Here is a 24515-nt window from a genome sequence, read left to right on the forward strand (position 1 = left end):
CCCACTGACCGAAAATCAACACTGACCTTGAGCCACAAAGAAACGTCTTTGTGTTAATTCCCTCAGATTTCAGGGTTCCTTTATTATCACCGACCCTAACCCAGTTATTAACACTCTCTTTTTATTTTTTCATCTGTTTCTTCCATAGTGTCAAATGTAGCTGTCATCATTACTCTTTAGTCTATGTTTCAGGGTTTTTCTCCTCTATTTTTTTTTCTCAGATTTTTCTCTAGTTGGTGGTGCCCATTTTACTTTTCAAGACGAATGTTAGCTTTTTTTCAGGTTCGGGGGGGGGGGATGTACCTGTTTTTATAGGGACTGGATGAATGTAAAGATTCATTTAGACCAAACTGACACTCTTCGAGCTTTAAAGCAGATTTTTCATAGCTCATCACAACTTCTGTCAAGTTTACATTTAAGTATTTCACCTTTTTGGTTAGTTTTAGAAATAAGACCTTCCTTTCAGTTCCATTTTCTAACTAATCATTGTTTATATAGAGGGCATCTATTGATTTTTATATACTGACTTTTAGAACCTGCCAATTTACTAAATTCTCCTGATCTTTTAAATATTTCCTAGTCAATTATTTGAGGTGTTCTATGAATATTAACTCTGCAAATAGTCTTTTTTTGTTCCTCATTTCAATTCTTTTTATATTCACTTTCTTTCTCTTATCAAACAATAATGGCTCCTCTTTTCCATAACAGTGGGGGGGAAATGGTGGTAATGGAAACAAGCTCAAAGGGAAGACCTAGGAAATTGGCAAACAGGAAAAGAGGCAAATGAAATCCACATATGAAACAAAAAATGTTAGCACGGAAATCTGTAGAGAAGAGGAGGACTTGATTTAAAGGCTGAAGTAAACAGCCTTCAAGATCATGAATTCTTCAGTAATACACTTAATATTTAATTGACACATGGCAAAAGAGGTAAAGAGGTGGAAGAGGTCGAGGCCATGCAAAACAGAAAATGAGCGCCATTACTGTTGAAGCATCTCTAAGAAAACCCATTTAAAAAAAAAAAAAAATCTGTTCCACTCATGTGATCCCAATTATTTAATCATGGCTGTAACTTCTTTCCTTCCTATCTCCTGAATCTCCCGCTGTGTCTGTCTCCTGTCCTCTCTGTCCATCTCCCGCTCTCTCTGCTTTCTCTAGGAATTTTGGCGCCATTTTCTACTTGCCTGCAATTAGTTGCCTTTTCTTTAACCTTATGCCTTTGGGCAAGAAGTGTCCTTGCTTTTATTTTATTATTTCTAACACTTCCATTTTGAAACTTCCAGTAATGTGGGTTAAGGCAGACTCTACTCCCAGATACGCAGCTGCATCCTGATAGAGAGCATTTCAGCCCTAGCCGGTGGGGTGCCCATGGTAACTGGGAGTCATTGTATCCTCGGCAACTATGGTAACCAACAGAGACAAACTAAAAACAGGCCCATTGTCATCATCTATAACAAGTAAAACATGTGAGTATACTCTACAATGAATCCAACTGCCATTTGCCAAGGAGAAGATGCAATTCAAGTCGGCTTCAATAATTAGAACAAGGAAGCATTTGAAAGCATACATATAGGATCCATTTTACCACTATGCCTTTTTAACAATGAACTCTTACTAAGTTGATTCCTAAAATAACCAAGAAAATTAGCAGACATCATCAGCTGTGAGGAGAAACTCCTTACACAGTATTATTATGTATGTTGCACCCTGTAATGTTCTAGAAAGTTCTCCGTGTACACAGATAACTGGTTGTTACCACAGCACAAAGCAGCCCAGAGATCATTCTGATTTCTTCTGTAGCTCTATACGTCCGAAATGATGTGAATACATTTAGATTCTTAGCACTAGCTTTTGATCTCTCCGCACGCATCCAACATTTAGTGCCCAGTTTCATTTACCATCTTCCTCACAGTCTGCAGAGGAGTGTAGCTGTCTAATCAAACCAAGTTAATGACAGACCATATAGGTCATCCGTGGAGACATACCATCTATTATGTTGACAAATGAGTTTACAGCTTGAAAACAGAACTCCCATTGCATCGCACTTTGAGTTCATTCATTTTCCCTGTTACAGAAAGTTTGTCTCCCCAACTTTTCTCCTCAAGAAAACCCGGGTTGTACCTCTCATTTTTCCATACAAAGTGATTGCTGGCGGGATTGATGCTTAGAAGTCTCCTTATTTGTGTCTATGAGCAATTGTACGTGTGTATTCATCTTCACCTACGCTGTTTGCTTTACAATATGTCACATGACTTTTATCAAGATCTCCCAACCCCCAGAAAGTGCAAGGCAGAGAACACAGTGGCTTACCAGTGGTACGGCTTTGCAATCCTGAGGTTAAACCCCACAAACAAAATGCAATACAAGGGATAAGAAAAAGTGATGCTTAGTCAAAGCCAATGACGGTAAACAGCTATTATGTGCAGAAGCTCATGCATTTGGTAAAATCTGGTCTATTCTTTGGTTTAAAGCAGAAAACCAGAAAAGTGAAACCTTTATTAAAGCATTTTAACTTAAATATAACGAAGTATTTCATAAATATTTTGATAGAGTACGCCAAGGCCTTTCCTTTGACAATGAACCCATTGATTAGAGTTCCCACTCTTCTTAGAATAATTACATTAACTATAATCTCAAGTTTTAGTTCCTTACGTTTAAAACTCTATGTTCTCATGAAAACAATGTAAGAATACAATCTTGACAGATTTTTACCTGTTACCATCTTCCACAGTTCTCTTACTGAGATCTATTTGATGGCATTATTCATTAGCAATTTACCTTTCCCAACATATATCTCACAGGAAATATTCTTTATTTCCAAACATATTTATCACTTTATAGGATATTCAATTAGATTACATAATTTTAATCAAATAACTGGAATTAAGAGGTTTTGGAGTAAGCACCACTGATTAATACTAAGTATAATCAGCAGGTGGGAGAAGAATTATGTAGGTCGGCTCGGGAGGAGCCTATCATCCATGAACATTTGGAGCAGTATGAGCAATTGTGTGTTTTACAGAGGAAATCAAAAGTCTGAGGTGGCTATTTTGACACTGCTTCAAAAAACTTTCTCCTGTATACACTGAGTGTTTAGGTGGAAGGGAGCAGGCTGTATATGGTGTACCTCAGGGGTACACAGGCTCCCCTGTGAAGTAGGCACCAGACTAGAAGTCGTGCCCATCAACCCGTCCTCTAGCGGTGTGCTCTGCAAGTTTAGGAGAACTTTACAGACAAGAATGGCGTTAGCCTCGCATGCTGTATGTTGACAGACGCCAAAACCTGCATTTTCCTCAAGTATAAAGGACAAAACAGAGCATCAGGCCCCCTCAAATATAGTACAAGCCAAAAAAGAAGAAATAATGGCAAGATTGAGAGAAGAAAAGTGCTTTGACAAATAGTCTGCAGCGTAGAGATGAAAATTTCGGCAAACTGACATGCTCCCAATAATTCTAAGAAAAACTTACAAAGCTGAGGAGAAAAAAATTAAGAAATACAACAAATTAATGGGAAAACAACAACAAAGCTTTCCTAAGGAAATCATGTCTTAAAAGGAAAATATTAAGAGTCACTCTGGAATCAACAAATGGAGAAATGTTATAAGAAAGAGTCCAAGCTGATTTCCCAAAATGCTTAAGAATAATGACAGAAGTTCACAGATATAAAAGACAGAAAAATAAAACTGAACATATGGATAGTACATATGTTCCTGAAGAACATAATGGAACAGGTGCAACAAAAACAATATTCACAGATACAGTAGAAGAAAATTTCCTAAGGTGACTGAAAGTCCTGTTAAGTAAAAAGCTCACCACACCTTTTGAAAACAAATATTTTAATATTGTTTTTACCTTCTCGAAATTATCCTAGCCCATTTATAAATCTAGGCTTTCTTTGCCCTCAAATCTTTTCCGTGGATTTTTTTTTTTTATTAATAGTCCATACCCTTACTGCAGCCAGACCTAATTAGTCTTTCAGCTACCAGAATTTGAAATCTTTTCCTTAGCTTTAGAGAATGGAGAAATTAATCATTAATTTTATAATTAATGGCTTTCGTCAGTGTATCTTATACTTGGTACCATTCAAACAGAGAATAAAGATTTTTTTCCATTATTTTAAGAAATAAGAAAAATAAAACCTCACAAAATAAAACCTTAATAAATCCCTTGTGGTAAAAACAGCATAGTCCATATCCCTTCATTAAAAAATGCAATATAATTAGAAATAACCCCAAAATCATACTAAATGAATTGAAAATTAAAATAAAACACCAATCTCTCTCAAGAATTATTTTAAGTAATTATTAAGCCAAAAAGGAAATTCAAGCTCTGATTACAGACTGTTGAGAAACCTTAAAGTTAACCCCCAAAAATGAACTTGTAGGGTATGGGTGAATGCACATGCAGAGAAAACGCAAATGGCCTTAAATTAGCATGAACCTTAAAAGTTTTCTTAAAAAGAGCTATAATATTAACCTAAAGAGGAACAGGGCAACTAATACATTTAAAATAAGACCCAGTAATCATCACTCATCAAAGCCTCATGACAGTACTGTGGGCTCAATACTGTTACCTTCAGCTTATGTGTGCGAAGGTCTCAAGTGACAAGTAGAACACATTAAATAAAGCTCAGAGTTGTCGGTTTGAAAATATGTGTTTAAAAAAGACAAACTGTAGCAAGATTTACCGAGGTAAAATAAGAGAGATGAAATATAACTAGAGAAGTACAGATTTCATACTCTCTAGAGAATATATAAAATGGAAAACTGTACATCAATGTATTTTAAAACTTTATTAACCGGGTATTCTAGGAAGTACAAATTATCATACCTAGCCCACGAAGAATTACAACATCTGAATATACCAATAACCTTTCAAGCATTTCAGAATGCTGATCAAGAGATATTCCTCAAATGGACTCCTAGTCTTCTTGGCTTGTGGTTTTGTTTTTTTGTTTTGTTTTTGTTTTTTTGTTTTTTGTTTTTTTTAAAGATTTTATTTATTTATTCGACAGAGATAGAGACAGCCAGTGAGAGAGGGAACACAAGCAGGGGGAGTGGGAGAGGAAGAAGCAGGCTCATAGCAGAGGAGCCTGATATGGGGCTCGATCCCACAACGCCGGGATCACGCCCTGAGCCGAAGGCAGATGCTTAACCGCTGTGCCACCCAGGCGCCCCTTGTTTTGTTTTTGTTTTTGTTTTTTTAAAGATTTTATTTATTTGACAGAGAGATAGCCAGCGAGAGAGGGAACACAAGCAGGGGGAGTGGGAGAGGAAGAAGCAGGCTCATAGGGGAGGAGCCTGATGTGGGGCTCGATCCCATAACGCCGGGATCACGCCCTGAGCCGAAGGCAGACGCTTAACCGCTGTGCCACCCAGGCGCCCCTGTTTTGGTTTTTTTGACAGGTAATTCCTACATGAATTAAATGGTTCCCAAATGTAACCAAGAGTGTACATCATCTCTGTGTATTAAAAAAATGCAGAAAAAAATCTGGTAGTAAACCTGTCAAATTAGCACCCAAAGATGCAACCATGAAATTCACTTACGAAACTAAACAGAACACAAAACTCAAAAGAATTATCAAATCCAGCCACTTTTTAAAAAATTAGTGATAATTGAATGGAGTCACTGTAGAAATTCTGCAATTTCTCCATCACAGAAAATCTAGTATAACATCATAAAAATAGTAACTCCCAGCAGAGAAAATATGATTATCCGATAGACACAGGATATGCGTTTAATTAAATTTAAGACCCATTCTTATTTTAAAAGTCATGATGAATAAATAAATTATTATTTTAATATCTACTTAGGGGCACCTGGGTGGCTCAGATGGTTAGGTGTCTGATTCTGAAGGTTAGTTCAGGTCATGATTCTGGGGTTGTGGGAATGAGCTCCACGTCAGGCTCTGGCCTCAGCAGGGAGTCTGCTTGAGATTCTCTCCCTCCCTCCTCTCCCTCCCCCCATTTTTTATTTTAAAAAATAAAAATAAAGTCTACCTAAAGTCTATAGCTCATATCGTGCTTGATGGTGAACATCTAAGGGTACTGACAATAAATAACAGCAAAGTGAGAATGCCATTACCACTATGATTTCATATAATGCTTCAAGTTTAACAAATGAAAATAGAGACAGAGATAGAGAAATGTAACATTTATAGTAAGGATATAAAATTAGTATTTTCAGAGATGACTGCCTTTGAAAAACTCAGAAAAGCAACCATCATAAAATATTAGAACAAGAGATTGAAAGTATTACACTAAATTCAGACTGCTTTTTCAACTCCAAAGTCTGCCACATACTTGTGTGTAACAGGAGACAATTTTTTTGTGCCTCAGTTTCTTTATATGTAAAATAGACCCAAATTCATACTGAATTCAGAAGAGTATTGCCAGAATTAAATGATAGCATGCAAAATTCTTTGCCATAGAACTTGGCGTGTGAGTAGAATTAAGTTAGCCCTTATTCATATTAAAAGTTTCTTACAAACTAGCAATAGTCGGAAATTATGAGAGGACTCTCATTCGATAAGCAAAAACAATTATATAAAATATTAACTAAATTTTGCTGAAAGACCTACACATTGAATAAAAGCACCACATTCCCGGAAAAAAAAAACTTCTTATAAATGTCGTTTGAGTTCTCAATCAACTGCTGTAAACTTTAATGCAATCACTATCAAAATTCCAATAGGAATGTCTGAAAAACTTCAAGGACAATGACGGGGGGTGGGCGGTGGGGAAAAAAAGCCAAAAGTAAACCTGATCTTTCTTTCTTTAAAGATGAGTAATGAGGGTAGAATTATCCCATTGGTTGAAGCATATTATAAAGCTGCAATCATTAAAACTTAGTGGCACTGTGAAAAAACAGAAGACAGGTCAATCTATCAGAGCAGAAAATCCATAAATAGTAAGAAAAAAAATATTAAGTATATGATAAAGGTACTATTTCAAGTAAAAAGGAAAAGGATGGATTATTTAATAAGTTGTGTTTAAAACCTTCATTCAAGGGGCAAAGATGGTTATCTACTCTAAATCTTACCCTAGGGTAAATTCCACGTAGATTAAAGATCTAAATATGAAAAGCGATGAAATAAATTTAAAACATAGAGATGAATATTCATAGAGTATTTGGGGAGGACATTTTTTTCATTCCTAAAAATGTAACCCTAAGCAGAACCCATAAAAGGGAAAAAAAATGGACTCATTTGCCTATGCGCAAACTAAAAATATAGAGACTGTTCCCTCTCTACTTGGAATACAGAAATCTGTAAGTGAACAACCTAACAGTAAGAAAAAGACAGATAATCTACAAAATCCTAATTTTACTGCAGCTGAGCACGCTAGGCAACCATGTGAACAAGATTCCGAAGACCGGCAAGGCCTTCCAAGAAGGGACCAGAAGTGTCAACTGTTCCGTTCGCACAGAGCTTGGCAGGAAGACGTTGCCACCCATGAAGCACTGAAGACGACATCAGCTGACATTTTCAGAAACTTACGAAGGCCAACTATGGGCTACAGTGTTAGTATGGAAGAGCCAGAAACTCCACGCTCATGGGAAGGACACAGTCCCTGGCAAGACCCTTTCCCACAAGCAAGCCTGGAGGAAGCGGGGGAGACCAAAGCACCCCCACCACCACCGTGGGGAGGTTGGCCTGCAGAAGGCCATCAGCAGCTGCTGGTGAAGACACACAGCACAGCCCACTTGCCCAGACCCCTCTCGCACAGCAAGCAAACGGCAGCGGAGGGTACAAATCCACCTGCCCTACCTGGGGACCAGGTATTCATCTCTGGCTGCCTGGGAAGAGGAGAATCAAAGCATGGCTACAGTGGGGAAGGGGAGGAACCCCTCCCGGCCACAGCATACAGGCAAGGATCCACGCTACTGGACAAGGGACAGAAACAAAAAACTCTGCCCTGAGGAGAGGCCCAAGAAACTCAATTCTCTCCCTACCCTTCTCAAATATAGCCATCCTTGCCCTCCTATGACAGCCAGCAAACTGACACTCACCTCAGCCTATTTGTATTGACCTTGTGTTCCTAGAACATATCACCAACCATTTTCATGTCCCCAAGTCAGTGACTGAGTACATTTGCAAAGTTCTGGGTCACCCTTATCCAGCCCCACAGTATTTCCATCTCCCCCAGATACAGCGCGGGACCCACAAAGCGGTCACTCCCACCCCTTGGCCCCTGACAACCACTCCTGTGCTTCCTGTCCCTATGGATTGATCTGCTCTCGGTATTTCCTATAGATGGATCATATGAGAGGTCACCTTTGCCGTCTCGCTGCTTTTACTTAGCCGGATATCTTCAAGATTCATCCATAGTATACAGCATGTATCAGCACCTGTTTCTCCCTTAAAGACTGAGTAGTACTTCACAGCATGGGGTACCCCCCACCTGTTTATCTATTCCCCCATTGGTAGACACTTGGGTTGTCTCCACCTTCTGGCTATTGTACTGAGTGCTACCCTGAACCTTGACCTTACCATGTTTTCACCAGGAGTGCACTCCAGGATGCCTAGAAGGCTGCCTCCCGGCCATTCAGGTCTTGACATAGATGGTCTCTCTTTCACCTGGTATTTCCCGACCACCTTTCCAGTGCACCTTCCCAGACATTTCCTTCTCCAGTCTCAGCATAAAGTTTCTGTCTAGAATTACTTTGCCTGTCGGTCCGCTCCCTCTAACCTCGAACTCATCAGATAAGGACACTTCGGTCTTGTTTTCCTCTGTGCAACCCCCCCCCCCATTTCCTTGAACAGTTCCTGGCACATAGTAGGTATAAGTAGCTCTTTAATGAATGAGCCCATTTAAATCAATAAAAAGACAAGACTCAACGTGTTTTGCTTATCACCTTAACAAAGATTTAGGGGGAAAAAAAGAAAAAAAATTCCATTAATCACAGTAACTCCCAACAGGATACAAAGTGAAGAACAGCTCCACACGGCACGGGATGGAAGATAAAATGACACCAACCTTCTTCAGGGCACTTTGGCAGTTAAGAATCTCAAAACTGAAAACGGCCTGTTCTTTGTCCAGGCGTCTAGTTCTATATATTTATACCAAGGAACAACTCAAAGATGTAGGCCGAAGGATATTTTTGCAGCTTTGTAAAAATAGCAAAAAGCAAAAAGACGTGTCCCTACAGTGTGTAATCCCAGGAGACGCGTCCTACAACAGGAGATCAATGTGAAGAACTCTGTCCATTAGAAGGAAGGATACAGATCCCTATTTCTTGGTACGACAATATGTTCATAGACTTTTGTCAGTAAAAAAAAAAAAAAAAGGTCGTTACAGAAAGGATGTTAAGAAAGATGCAATTTTGGTAAAAATGCTCTATAAGGTGATACAGAGGGAACACAAGAGCAAAATGATCCCAATTACCCTTGGGTGGGGTGATTATAGGTCATCTTTCTTCGCTTTCAGCTCACAGCTTTTGTTCCGGAGTTTTCTGAAAGATACGTTTTGACGGTAATTTTAAGAACAAATGTGGGTAGAAATAATCTCAGGGGCAGGATACAGTTCTTTTCGACACATGAAGCCGAAGTAAGGCACTCATCTGGGTCATGTACGTAATTTAAGCTAATACCAAGTCATATGGGCTTTTTCTGAATTTCAGAATATCATCTACCGAGTCAGTCTGCCCAATATTTGTGGGGTTTTCTTCTCCTCTAAAAATTTCCAATGCGATGAATAGCATATTATAGCAGATTTTCCCAGATTATAGACAATTCCCGATTGTCAAAGACCTTGACCTCTCATAAAGCATGCTCATGATTTCACAACTCAGGGATTCTTTTGGATTCAGCCACTGAATCATGGAAACACAGAACATTTTCAAGGTGTTCTGTCTCTGTGATCTCCAGGCCAAACTGATTCTGAAACTTTCTTTGAAGGACCACGGTCCACTAAATACTACCCAGGTGGAAAGCAGATGAACATGCCAGGAAAACAAAACTCTAGGAGCCTCAAAGTGAAGTAAGCTTGTAAAGACCCTAGTCTCCAGATCTCAACGTAGCCTCAGCAGCTGGAGTCATGGTGCCCAGCGGGCCAGGGTGAGATGGGTCTTGATATTGACAGGTTACGTGTGGCAGATTGGTGGGGGAGGGAGGCGTACAACATCAAGGTAAGGTAGGTAAGGCGCACAGTGATTCTGGAACCAGGTGATTCATTAGGACACTAGAGGGACAACTGAAACAGAAGCCAAGGTACCAAGAGGAATCAACACCCCAAGACAGGCCAAGTCTGTGGCCTGGAGACAACAGCCTGGGTGAGACTCATCTCAGGCCCACCTCTGACTTAAAACCATAGCAGGAAACAACAAATGTTGGAGAAGACGTGGAGAAAGGGGATCCCTCTTCCATTGTTGGAGGGAATGCAAGTTGGTACAGCCACTTTGGAAAACAGTGTGGAGGTCCCTTAACAAGTTAAAAATTGAGCTACCCTATGATCCAGTAATTACACTACTGGGTATTTACCCCAAAGATACAGACGTAGTGAAGAGAAGGGCCATATGCACCCCAATGTTCATAGCAACATTGTCCACAATAGCTAAATCGTGGAAGGAGCCAAGATGCCCTTCAACAGACGAATGGATAAAGAAGTGGTCCATATATACAATGGAATATTACTCAGCCATCAAAAAGAACGATTACTCAACATTTGCAGCAACATGGACGGGACTGGAGGAGATAGTGCTAAGCGAAATAAGTCAAGCAGAGAAAGACAATTATTATATGGTTTCACTCATTTATGGAACATAAGAACTAGGAAGATCGGTAGGAGAAGAAAGGGATAAAGAAGGTGGGGGTAATCAGAAGGGGGAATGAAGCATGAGAGACTATGGACTCTGAGAAACAAACTGAGGGCCTCAGAGGGGAGGGGGTGGGGGAATGGGATAGACTGGTGATGGGTAGTAAGGAGGGCACGTATTACATGGTGCACTGGGTGTTATACGCAACTAATGAATCATCGAACTTTACATCAGAAACCAGGGATGTACTGTATGGTCACTAACATAATATAAAAAAATATTTTAAAAAAATAAAAAAGAAAGAAAGAAAGAAAGTGCTGAGAATAAAAATACTAATGCATCTATAAAAATTGTTGAGAAAGAAGCTAAAAAAAAAACAACAAAACGAAAAAACAAAAAAACCATTTACCTTGCAGCCCTGACTCAGGCCTGATCCAGATGAGCAAGGCAAGAGAATGGGGTGTTTGGTCAGCAGGGGGTGAGAGGCTAAGTCACTTCTCCTAGGAGGGGCAAAGGCAGGTAACTGGGGACGCCTGGCCTGGGGGGCTCAGTTGGTGAAGCGTCTGCCTTCAGCTCAGGTCATGATCCCGGGGGCCTGGGATCAAGTCCCACATCGGGCTCCCTGCTCAGCGGGGAGTCTGCTTCTCCCTCTGCCTGCTGCTCCCCCTGCTTGGGTGCTCTCTCTCTCTCTCTTTCTCTGACAAATAAATAAAATCATTAAAAAAAACAAAAGGCAGCCAATCGATACTGTACTTGATGTAAGGGTAGGTAAGGCAGTTTCCCAGCAGCAAGGGGATCACCGCCTTGTTGGAAAACAGAGACAAACAGAGCAGAACGGAAGAGCCTCTCCTGTCGTTACAAATGGGGTGAGATGCATTTTGATTGATGGAGCAAGATTAGCTGGGCCGAGTCCTGGAGGCCTGAATGCCACGAGCGGACTTTATTCTGTAGACAAAGGGGAACCTGCTGCAATTTTGGAGCAAGGGAGTGACGTCGTAACCATCATGTTTTACATCAACAAATCGGATTGTAGCAGATTTGGAAACAGACAGGTTCTCCTAAAGATTGGTTTTCAAGTCTATTTCTGTTCACCCCTTTGGAGGGATTTCTATCTTTCCCTTGGTGTCCTTAGAGATTCTAGGCTCCCCCGTCAGATGCATGTGCTCTGTAGCATTCCAGGGCCTTCATGTTCCAGAAAAGAACACAGTAACCCTGCGGAGGATGGCAGCAGTTACGTTATTCTGTAGCCAAGTAGAGCTGTGGTTGAAAACAAACCTCAAATCACCTCAATCACCTTATTTAGGGATTTTGCTAGAAGCCGACAGCAATTCTGGGGGCACACGGTCATTCTTCACCCCTGATTTTCAAAGTTCAGGGATGCTACCTGCTAATGAGTAAATGCCCAAAAGTTACTTGAAAATCTTGGTGGTGGTGTTTGGTTTTTTGTTTCGCTTTTTGCTCCAGGGATTAGTAAAGAGAACCACAAGAAATACTCGGGCTAGCTTCACTGCATAGAATCTGGGTCACCACCTCTAACTCGGATAATTCTTTAGAGAACTCAGAGAAGACCAGACTTATGAAATAAAACATCATGGGCCCCACCGTTTCCCAGCTGACCCTGAGAATTCTTTGACCTTCGAGATCTCTGCCCTGCACATCGCATCTGTTGATCACCCGTGAGAACACTACTATCCCGTCCCCAATGTCTTTCCCTCACTTTGGGATTATGTCCATCTTCCCCTTTATTGGCATTATCTTTTGGATTCCTAGTCTCTTTCTGCCCTAAGCCCAGGACACCTGAGAGTCTCGTGTTCTCAGAAGTATTAACAGTGTCATCAGGATGACAAGAGAAACAGTCATCAATTAGGACCACATTCTATCACATGTATTACTAACTGCCTCGCGCCCGCAAAGCTCTGGGGCTTGGAGGAGAACAGAGACGATGAGGTCATCCTCCGCATTAGTCAGTCTCCCTAATTGCTAGCATACAGTTCCAAGGTTTCCAATAGAAACCCTTATTTTCAGGATTTTATAACTTGGCACTTATGATCCACTGTCGACTTAAAGTTGACATGAAAGGCCCCAGGCAGAGAAACAGAATCAGCTCATTCTGTGTTATATAAAAAAATGGGGCAGCAAACATAAACTCCAATCATTCACAAACGGCTCTGTTTAAAAATGACATTTTACAAGCGGCCATTCCTCGGGTGACCATTCTGCCATCGGTGCCATTGGCCATCGCCATCCATCACCCACGGAGAATTCTAGAAGGCAGGAGCCACACATACCACCAAATAACCTCCTGGGCTCTTGGGGGAGAAGGCATGGTTTTAAGCCAGATCCCCACATCCATTGTTTCCAGCACGTGAAAATGCTCTGCATATTAAGGATTTTATCACCGTTTAATTTTTTTTCCATGTGTATTTATACCAAAAATGTGATTTTAAAAATGCATTTTGTTGTGGTTTTGGTCCTTTTCTTCCCTCATCAGCACTGGTCTCCTGGTGATGACTGGAGGCCACAATTAACCAAGCAGCTGCCCTTGGCTAGCCTCTGCTCGGGGTGTTCAAAGCCCATCAGACAATTCTCACCATGTCATTATTATTGCTAAGCAACAACTGGCTAGCACTGACCCTGACTGAGGGAAGCAAATGGTGTTTCAGAAACTCTCCAGTTTTAAAAGGCTCACCGTGCAAAGACCTAGCTGGCCACCTGGGGAAAGCAAACAGGAATGATACAACAATGCTGATGACAAGTCTAAGGGCAGTGCTGTGTAGGGTATTCTTAGGAAGAAGAACGTCCCCAACTCCCTGCTCCCATGTGCCGGGCAGGCTGACACAGGCAGATTCTCTTCGCTGTACATATTGATTCATTATTTTACACACATTCGGGGCTGCCCAAAGTCAGGAATCAGTTTCCATCTAGAGAGGTCTGTATTCTAGGCCTGAAGATACTGAAATACATCGGGCCATCAAGGGTAAGATCGACACAATTTTTTTTTTTTTTTAAGATTTTATTTATTTATTTGACAGAGAGAGAGAGAGCCAGCGAGAGAGGGAACACAAGCAGGGGGAGTGGGAGAGAAAGAAGCAGGCTCCCGACGGAGCAGGGAGTTCAATGTGGGGCCTGATCCCAGGACCCTGGGATCCTGACCTGAGCCAAAGGCAGACGCTTAACCTACAGAGCCACCCAGGCGCCCCAATGAACATAATTATTCAAGGAGAATTTTTTGAGAGGGGAACAAGAAGAAAACGAAGGAGTCTGGAATGGAGAGAAGGCCTTTAAAGCAACGGGACTGTGATCCACGGAGATGAGAGACGACAAGTTTCAAAGGACAGCCTCTGTGTTAGCAAAGGTACGCGCAGACTGAATACGTGTGGGGTGGATGTGACTCTTCAAGTCTCCGAAGCGCCTGAGAGAAGCGTCAGTAAGTCACTGTCACCCAGGGAAGGGGCTGCTGAATTCTGCCCTCCGACAGCTGGCTAGAAATGCAGACTCCCAGGCCCTGCCCCAGACCTCCCTGCTTGGAAGCTGCATTTCCACCCAATCCCTAGATGTTTACACGGCTGGAAGTGTGGGAGGCACTACTGTCGACAACGGAGTAAACGGGCGGGGGGAGAATGGACTGTACTCTGGTTACCTACCAATCATTTAATTTGATCGTGCCTCAGTTTCCTCTTCTATAGAGGAGGAATCAAAACATTTCTCAAATTTCTGTACTAGTAGACGGCTTTACATCATTTAAAATCTCACATGAAACCTGAACGTGTAAGCCAGATTCAAGGGCCCAGTATCCCACCTAAGAAGCATCTTCAGGCCCCAGTAAGAGGCCCGTGCGTGATGCTGCTGAGTCCCATTCCTGTTGTCCTAAAGGCTCGTGCTAGCATTCTTCCATTCAATGAGAAGCAGAAAACTAACCCTGGGGGAGAAGTCACGCAGCAATCCCTCTGTTGTTGGGGTCCCTCCAGCCCCATTTTCCACACGGACTTTATTATCTACTTTAGATAAACAAATACGTGTTGTGTTTTCCTTTTGCCTAGAACATAACCCACACCCTAGGAAGGAGTTAATTTAATACATACTCAACACCAGGGTTTGAACTGCAAGGGTCCACGTATATGCAGATTTTCTTCAACGCAGTATGGTGAATGTAGTTTTTCTTTCGGATATTCTAAACATTGTTTTTCAGGCTTACTTTTTTTTTAAGATTTTATTAATTTGTCAGAGAGCGCACAAGCAAGGGAAACAGCAGGCAGAGGGAGAAGCAGGCTCCCCAGGGAGCAAGGACCACCCCCTCCACCCCCCATGCAGGACTCGATCACAGGATTCTGGAATCATGACCCAAGCCAAAGGGTCAACTGAGCCATCCAGGCGTCCCTAGGCTTACTTTATTATAAGAATATAATAGATAATATTTTACAAAATATGTGTTAATCAACTATTACTAGTTATGCTACTGATAATAACCTACTGTGTACTGGAGGCCTTAAGTGGTAGGGGGTCCACAATTCTACTCTCAGATTTCTGACTGCATGGGGGGGGTCAGCATCATTAACCCCACTTTGTTCAAAAGTCAACTGTGTATACATACACACACACACACACACACACACACACACACACACACACACGTGTTTTAGAATGTGGCTGGCCTCAACAGAACGAGGGGAGAAGGAGATTAGGAAACCCACACTGACTGAGCACAGACCAAGGGCCAGGTTTGGTCCTTCCGCTTCCAGTAAATTATCTCACTGTAAAGTAGGACACCAAAGCACAGAAGTGAAACCCTCTCTCCAAAGTCACACAGATAACGAAGCGATGGGCCCAGCTTTGGATCAGATCCCCAGCTGCTTTTTCTCCAGAAGCCTTCTGCCTTGCTCCAAACGCATGCTGATGTCCACAGACCAAAGCATCCAAAGCAAGAGCGTTCCACATATCCCCACTGACAGGGCATCACGAGCGCCTCCAAGAACTCTATCTACACCAATGATGCCCAACCCGGTTGTACATGAGAACCACTAGGGGAGCCTTTAAAAATCCAGATGGCGAGGCTACACCCCAGGCCAGTTAAATGGGACTCTCTCCTGCCTCTGCTGTTCGAACAGATTCCAGGTTGAGCCGTCCAAGTTCCAGTGGAAATACCACAGAGGCTGAGAATCTCGAAGGTTCGTTGACTTTCTGACTAGGCCAACTTGTCCAGGCAGAGCTCTACCGGAATCAACGGCTACAGAGACCCAGATACAGGCCACAGGGACCAGGCCTGCTAGGGAGCCCTCCCTTTTCAATCGAGGTCTTCAGATCCACACATGACTTTCTCAAGATTTTCTAAAACTTCCTAATGCAAGCACCAAGTTCTTGTAGTTTTAACCCAGCAAGGAACACCACACGCAATAGGTCCGCGAGCCGTGTGGCTAAGCCTCATTGAAACACCGTCTCCTCCAGCTGTTGCCACATCTGCTCCGTGCTGTTTATTTCCCTGCCAGCTGCCACCCATACACACGCTCGGGGTCTGGGATCGAGAGGGCACCCGCTGGATTCTAGAAAGCCAAGAGGAGGAATGAGAGAAGGAGGGAGAGCAGAGATTACATACGCTCAAACCTCAGCACCTAGAAAGGATGAGCTCTTTTGATCCATTCAAGACAAGTGAGGCTTCAATTGCGACAAAGCAAATCTCAGACTGGGAATGTGGGCAATCCTGCAAAATAGGCATTTATCCTATTACTTTACCTTCTGTTAGGAGCACGGATTCCGCTGATCACCACCATCAGGCATGGGGGTGCCCACTGGCCTGTTCTGATCACCATTCAATAGGTAGCCTATTTTTTTTTTCCTTTTACCAGTTTTTTTTATTCTGAGTTATATATCAACTTTTTTTTTTTTTTTTTTTTTTACCACTTGGATCTACTTTTTCAAGAGAAATGCCAAGATTTCTCATTGAATTCCGTGATTATATTTGCAGGAGTTGAATTCTCTCAGTTTTACACTGGTTTCAGTCAACGCTGCTGGACTTTTAAAATGGGAGGTTGTGTTGCTGTTTGTCTTTTCATCAGCCAGAACCACCTTCATGTCCTAGCGCTGGGAAGGACACATGGTAATATGTCCTTTCATCTTTCCCTTACTCTGGGTCTTGACAAAGGCACACCATCCACCCCGATTTTAAGCAGCCTAGTCTGTATTCATCCAGCCCCCTTAGATCTATTCAAGCACCAGACAGTGACTGGAAGACGAGTTCCCACCTGCCACTGAGAGCTTCCAAAGACGAAGATAAAAATGCATCTAAGGTCAACCAGCAGGCGGCAGGGCCAAATTCAGAGAGAAGGAAATTTCCATGCCTCCAACAGGAAAATGGGCAAGCAGATCTCACTCTGATGGGCCCTTTGCCCCAGGAGTCAAAGGTTCCTCCCTTCAGAACTCCATCGGTTCAAGCCCCGGCTCCAACCCTTACCCATTATGCAGTACTTGCAAGTTTCCCGACCGTTTCTGAATCCATTGTCTCATTTTAAGATGTGGTCATAATAGTTTCTACATCATACAGTGGCTATGAGATCATGCTTCCAACAGGGCCTGGCTTATAGTATATCCCCCTATAAAGGGTAGCTTTTATCATTTCTATAAGAATGCTCCAAACAATTCTTCTCTCTGGGGGGTCGTCCGTGTAAATAGCAGAAATTCAAGTACCGGAGACCTACTTATTCCCAGTTGTTCCTGGAAGCCAATAAGGCGGTGATTTCCTTAAGCAGCAAGCACGCCTTTGAATGTCCCTCCTGTCACAGATGCACGCTCTGCCTTCACCTTCCACGCTCCTCACACAAGCTGCACCTTCCAGCCAAATCCATGGCAATCTTCCAACAAGCCCCTTGAGGTTAAAAACATGGCACGGACATGCTCTCACCAGCAGCATTTGCACATTTGAGCCTCAAAGCTTAATCCAGTATTTCCTTTTTAGCAAGGGTTTGATCAAACAATGGACAACGTGTGCTGGGTCAAATAGTAGGGTACTGGCCCCCACTGATAAGCAAAATACAATCAGGACTTTGTTGTATCAGAGTACCCATAACACCACCACCACCACCACCACCACCACCACAAAAATCAACTTAGACGTGCATTCAAGTAGGAGATTGTAATGGTGTAAAAAACAGCCGAACAATAGGCTGATGCATGTTTTGACCGGATAATATTGATACTGTTTGTCCAGTGTATACGCAGGTAACACACAGAGGCAGCAAAAGCGGGTCACCCCTTTGTCATTCAAAAGTAACCTTTGATGAAACACTTTCGAATAGAAGTCCGAGCATGTCAACGAAAGGCACTAGCACACCGGTTAGAAGTGGTCACCTCGCTATCCCAGCCCTGCCGTTTAGTCCTACGCGACTTTAGGCAACGTTATGAATCCTCTACAGCTTCTCTCAAAAATGGGAATAATACTGGTATTACCGCATGAACTGTTTCAAGACATTAATGTATTGAATGCACTTAAACTGGCACTTTGCACATAATTAATGCTATTTTTTTTTAAGATCTATTTATTTGAGACAGAGCGAGCACGAGTGGGGTGGAGAGGCAGAGGGAGAGGGAAAGGCTGACCCCCCGCTGAGCAAGGAGCCTGACAAAGGGCTCGATCCCAGGACCCTGAGATCACGACCTGAGCCGAAGGCAGATGCTTAACCGACTGAGCCGCCCAGGCGTCCTAATTAATGCTACTTACGGACTCACTTTCATGGTGACTAAGGTTTCATTAAATACCTGACAGCATCTTTTATGAAGGGAAGTATTGCTGTGGCATCAGGTTGGGGGGGGTGGTAGTTCTTCCACAAGATGTGAACACACACATAACCATGTAAAGAATTCCCTCTTGGGTTGGGATTCGTGGTCCTATTTTCTCGTGTCCACCCCGTAGAACGTCTGTTTTTCTATCTATCATTTGCTGCTTCTGTATGTCTTTACGTCAACATTTAGTTATCAGGGACACTCCAAACCTTAAGGGTTTTTGGTATTCTAAGCACCCTAACCTCTAGCACCTAGTAAGTGCTCAGTAAGTCTTCAGAGAGCTAATGAATGAGCTGTATTAACTGCTAATTAACGTATTTATAGTCAAGGTGAATGAGTCCACAGGTTTACTAATATCCAATTAGTTGATGATCTAAGACTGTTAGCTTCTTCAGGGCAATGAGGACAGATCCAAGGACGTAGGTCCTTGACAGGTACATAGGAATCTCCGCCCCTCATCCACTTCCTATCCTTCTTTACTGCTCTCATCGTGCTAAAACGGAACTGCTTCTATTTTCCTACACACACCAGGCACTTTTCTCTCATTGCTTCCTTTGACTTTGCTTTCTGGAAAACTCAGTCATTCTGTTACTCAAAGTAAGTGACCGCCTTATAAATAAGAAGTACTATGAAGTAACTTTGTTGTAACTAAGAAACCTTCTCTGAAACTCAAATAGGTGGTCCAGGTACCAATTTCAGCCTCACAAACTGCCTGGAAAAACTCAGTGGTTTAAAACACCTCTGAGTCGTTTTTCATCTGTTACAATGATGACACGTGCTCCTTTAGCAATTCACATATACCCATTTTTAAAATTATGCTCTAGTTACAATACTTAGACTTTCACTATAAGCTGTATATATTATACTGTAAGTGGCTAGCCCTGAGCTGGATACAAATTAGATACCAAGTATATGTCAGATGGAACTAAAAAACCTGGGACCCACAATTATTTTAGTACAGATATAGGATTCAAAAATCTTCAGAAATTAGTATGGACCAAAACCCATTCTAAGGTCTCATTCTATAAAATTGTCTGCAGTTCTCATAACAATAGTTTAAGTTCTGAAGACCTGTAGGCAAATTTAGCCATTATAAATAAAATACTTCGATTTATTTTCATCTCTCATGGCAAATACATTGAACTCTATATCCCCCCTCCGATAGTACATTTATTGTATTCAATGTTTTCCCCCCAATTCCCCCAAATACACTATTTGCACGTATGTCCAACCAGACTTCCAACAGTCAAACCCTGCATCACTTCAGAAGATGGAAATGGGAGGGCAACCCGAAGAAGTCCTTACCCACTGACTGACAGCTGTGGGCATACAGATAGCCCAGCTCCTTGGCTCCTTGGCAGGAGAATTCGAAGGCCTCTGTTTTGAACAGTATTTCTGGGAGCAGTTAACCTACTTCTCCATGGAGGGGTTAATAATGCACACTTACTTTCCATCTGTCCTGTATCAGAGCTCCCTTTCCTTTGCTGGGGTTCCTTGACCCCTCAGTAACTTCTGGGCCTCCCAACATCAACTCAGGTCAGTTTCTTGGAGAACCCAAACGAAGATAACCAATTACACTCTTGAGCAAGGAACATGGATAGTCTGTGACTACAACTTAAGATAAAGCCCAACCGGATCCAAGTCTGTCCCTGTGACAGACTTAGAAACCAAATGAACGTTCCATGAATAGGTCACTATTTATTTGTTACCTATTAGGGTCAGTATTTGCAATTAACAAGCAGGCTTTTTATCTAGTTGCTGAATGCTTGCAGGTTTGTAGGCTGGAGTAATTCCCTGAAAAATCAACATCAATGCAACTAGAATGTAGGTTTGTTTAATAATTTAAAATGAAATAATAGAAAATGGTCCCCTAGGAGCTCCAAGCTTTCTTATTACCATCTGCACGGGGACCTGCATAGGACCGTGTGTTTACGTGGGATGGTCAGGAGGTCTCCAAAGACAGTCAGACTGTGATGAATTGTCTTTAACACAGTTGGCCTACGTGCACCTAGCACTCAGGGCTTCCGGTCTGTAAGGGATATCGGGAATGAACAGAATGGAGCAGCTGGTATGTCAGAAGTCATCTCGGTCTTTAATCAGCTCAAGGGGACAGCCATGTCAATATATGTATTTTTCTTCACAGGCTCTCTGGAAAAAAAGCCTGTTGTGCTCAGGTTGGTAGTTTTAGAGAGGAATGAACAAGAGGGTCGAGATGGTGACTTTTACACCAACTGGCGTCCCCCTCTGCATTAAATGCCTCTGCAGCCAAAGCCACTTGGCCTCTCCAAGAAACTGTCCTTCACCTGCTGCTTCACCTCCTGTACTCAGGATGCTCCCTGGAGAGGATGAGGAACAAGGCCAACAGCGCAAGAGACCCATCCTACCTGGGTTTGCTCAGCCGGAGGCACCAAGTGATCTGGGGCAAAGCTCCCCCCACCATCAATCCCCACCTCCTCCAGCTCTCACCCACACTAGGCTATCAGCAGCCTAAGAACCACCCCTGAGATCCCAAGAGACATCGTTGCCATTGACAAGCTCTTGTTCTCTAAGGACCCCGTGTGCTAGCAGAGAGCTGATCGAGAGGAAGATTAGCTCAAGGGCCAAAGAAGCCAGCGTGCCATCTCCTTGCCTCCTTGCTCTTGGCCATCACCTTGGTCATGTCGCTCAATTAATTTGAGCCTCAAGTTCTTATCAGCTTTATAAGTAATTGAGTTCATACTTAGCCTAATGCCAGGCATCGAAGAAGCGCTAGATTAATGGTCAATATTACCTTCTTCTAAAATCCTTAATAGGCTTTCTCAAGACTGGGCGAGGCCTGATCATGTATTTCTTAGCTCGTCGCGTCCTCAATCTTCAATTCCTGCCTGGGCCCCAGGCAATTTTAGTAGAAGGGGCCCTTCCTCTTCTTCACTAATACTTTCTAGAAAATACTGATGCCCAGACCCCATGCCTTATTAACTAAAAGGTAGTATCTGCAAATTGAGTGAAATTCTTCAAAGTCTCCCAGGTGCTGCAGAGGTTAATGACCTCTTACTTCAAGGTGATTCTACCGAGCTGAAGGTAAGCCTCTACTAGAGACAGACAGAAGAGACAGACAGAGAAAGGAGTTTTAATTTGGCCTAGAGAAGCTTAGCCTGGTGAAACCCGGAAAACATCCGTCCTATGAGAAATGGTTGGAGGAACCAAATGGCTTGAACCCTGGAGGGGAGGCTGAGGGCAAGAATTCTTTGAGGATGAAACTTTATTCATCTATTTCAAGAGGCCTAAAATAACTTCTGTTTTGTATGAAATGATGACTCCTCTCTTTGTATCGCTCTGACTTGTAGAAACAACAGGCCTGCAGATTTAATCTCAAGAAAAAACTTCCAGTAATTTCCCCAAAGAGACAGACTCTCTAAAACATAATGACTTTCTAATCACTGGAAATGTGCGAGGGAGGCCACATGATTATCTTCAGGAAGAGATTGAACTGCTGATCTCAAAGGTTGCTACCAGCCTAAGTTTTCATGAATGAGGATCAAATACTTTCAATGTATTCCCTTTTGGAATAAGACTATTCCCTCCCATGGACCCTGGTCAAAGGAACTTTCAAATGAAGTAAAGCACTTTCAAAAGCCATTTGAAGTAACCTAGAAATAGAACCGAAGTAAGAACTATTTTTTTCATTTAACTTGACTTTTGTACTCCTAGATTTCCAAGAGATTGGACAAAAGAACAAGCCTTTTTCTTTTTTAAGAAAAAAAGTCAACTTTATCACCATGCCTGGGCATTGTAATTGTTATTTTTACGGAAACACACGGCTGTACAGACCTAGTGCAACCTTGTCTTTGTGAGCTCCTTCCCTTATCGCACACTTACCTGATAGCATCTTTCTCTTGAGAAACTCACACAAAAGCCGACAAATGCAGAGGCGAAACACTGAATTCACACGGAGTTGTTTAGAGGGAAGGGACTAGGGAGTTTGTCAGACGTCATTCACCTCTGACACAAAAGCACCAAGTAACAACAACAGCAACAACCTTCAGTTCTAGATCATCTTTGAATGGAAATACATCACATGTTTTTTTTGATCATTTACTATGGGGCTGAACGAACATTCACTATCCAATACGGGTGCTCCCAAACTAGCCCCCCGGCACGCTCTGCTCGGACGCCGCAGGGGAGAGCCTTCTGTGAAGTTCCCTTTGGAGGTCCCCTTTCATGTACGAGCACTCTGGTGCGGTTCTCTTTAGGAAGGAGCAGCGGTTATCATCTGGCTACTGGGATTTATTCCTCTTGGACAAGAGGATAAAATACAGAACATCTCCAACATAACTAACAATCAGCTCCCAGCTTGGTGGCAAGAGGCAAAGCCTTTCTGCGCAGTTTTAAGGAGAGACTTTATCTCATCAAAAATCAAATGCATGGAGTTTCTTCCCATGCATTTGACTTCAAACTCGGAGGAAAAAAGATCAGCACTAAATGTGTCTTCTCTCTTCTTTACGCCTCGCTTTACTGATTCGTGTGGCTTCGTTTTGATGAATGGACGAAATTTCTGAGTTATAATTTGTCTCTTTGTCTGTGCTTAGACCTTACTTCGGTCAAAGAGTTTAGAGACAGATTCTGATAGTCCTCAGCACTGCCACAAATGACATTAGATACTCATGAATAGTCAGGGCGACACACACAAACCTGCCTTTGCCCTTTGTTCCTACGCCGAGATCTTGTCCATCCTGGTGTGGGTGTGCTAGCGCTTGCCCTCCTTACGGCTCTTTCCTAAGAAGCCTTACATACAGGGATAACCCTCTGCGGAGACTTCTTTTTATAAGAAAAAAAAAAAAAACACACACAACCTCAGACTTCTATTATTAGATTGAACAGCCTTAAATACCATCGCAAGGAAGACAATGGCAGAAACACCCCATTTGATTGAGGTAATTGTAGGACTGAACCTAAAATAAACCCGTACGCTTGTAAAAATAAATCTCTCTCCCAAAGTGGAGTCCAGTGTCTTGTTATAGATGGCTGGTGTTCATGCCTCCAGGAGAGCTGATCACAGGCCTGTCGGAGGATAAGTGGTGAATAAGCCATTGAATGCACTCTCCAGGGAAGAAACAGGCGCTCTCCCAATGATGCCCATATAGAAACCTTTTCGTTCCCAGGCTTCCTTTGCAATTCTGAAGGTCCCTCTAATTGGCACAGAAAATAAACGAGACTTTTCAAGCACCTGTTTAAGTATATTACCTATTTTAATACATAGAATCTGTGCTAATTGCCTAGTCAGCTCAAAATGTGTTAATGATGGCCTTTCCAATTTTTGGATATACCTATAAAAATCATTTTAGAGGTCAAACTCTTAACACTGGGGGGGAAATTAAGAAATTAGAAGAGCAAACCACAAAATGTATGGAATGCATCTGTTTAAATTACTCACAACAGACACAGGCTTTGGGAGCAGAGAGCCAATTGAGTCACGGGGTTGAAAGAAACCAGGGAGACTCTTGATTGGGTTACTTTTTGCCTGTCCCCTTAGCTCAGTAACCTGGCTCTGTAGCAGTCAGAAGGTGAGCACCAAGGGGGCTGGAGGAATATAGTCAAACAGGAAGCAAAAGGAGGAAGGGGTCATGTTCCCTTTTATCTGGGTACGTTTAATTCCTTTATGTTCATCAGAAAATTGACAAGGGAGGTTTTTTCAAAGCCTCAAAGCAGTACACTCTTGAGAGTTTGTTTTCATATACTCTACTAGACTGTCCAAGAAATGGGATTAACACAGGAAAGAAAGCTGTTTACTGTGTTCACTGGTGAACACTGGGTCTGCAGAGATCGTCTCTCAAGCCAGGATTAGTAAGAAAACAGCAAAACCACGAAGCAAGATAGTTAGAAAAATGCACAGCAGGGGGGCCTGGGTGGCACAGTGGTTAAGCGTCTGCCTTCGGCTCAGGGCGTGATCCCAGCGTTATGGGATCGAGCCCCACATCAGGCTCCTCCCCTGGGAGCCTGCTTCTTCCTCTC

The sequence above is a fragment of the Ursus americanus genome, chromosome 5, assembly GCF_024610735.1.
Source record: "Ursus americanus isolate L20-20 chromosome 5, mUrsAme1.1.p, whole genome shotgun sequence".
NCBI lineage: Eukaryota > Metazoa > Chordata > Mammalia > Carnivora > Ursidae > Ursus > Ursus americanus.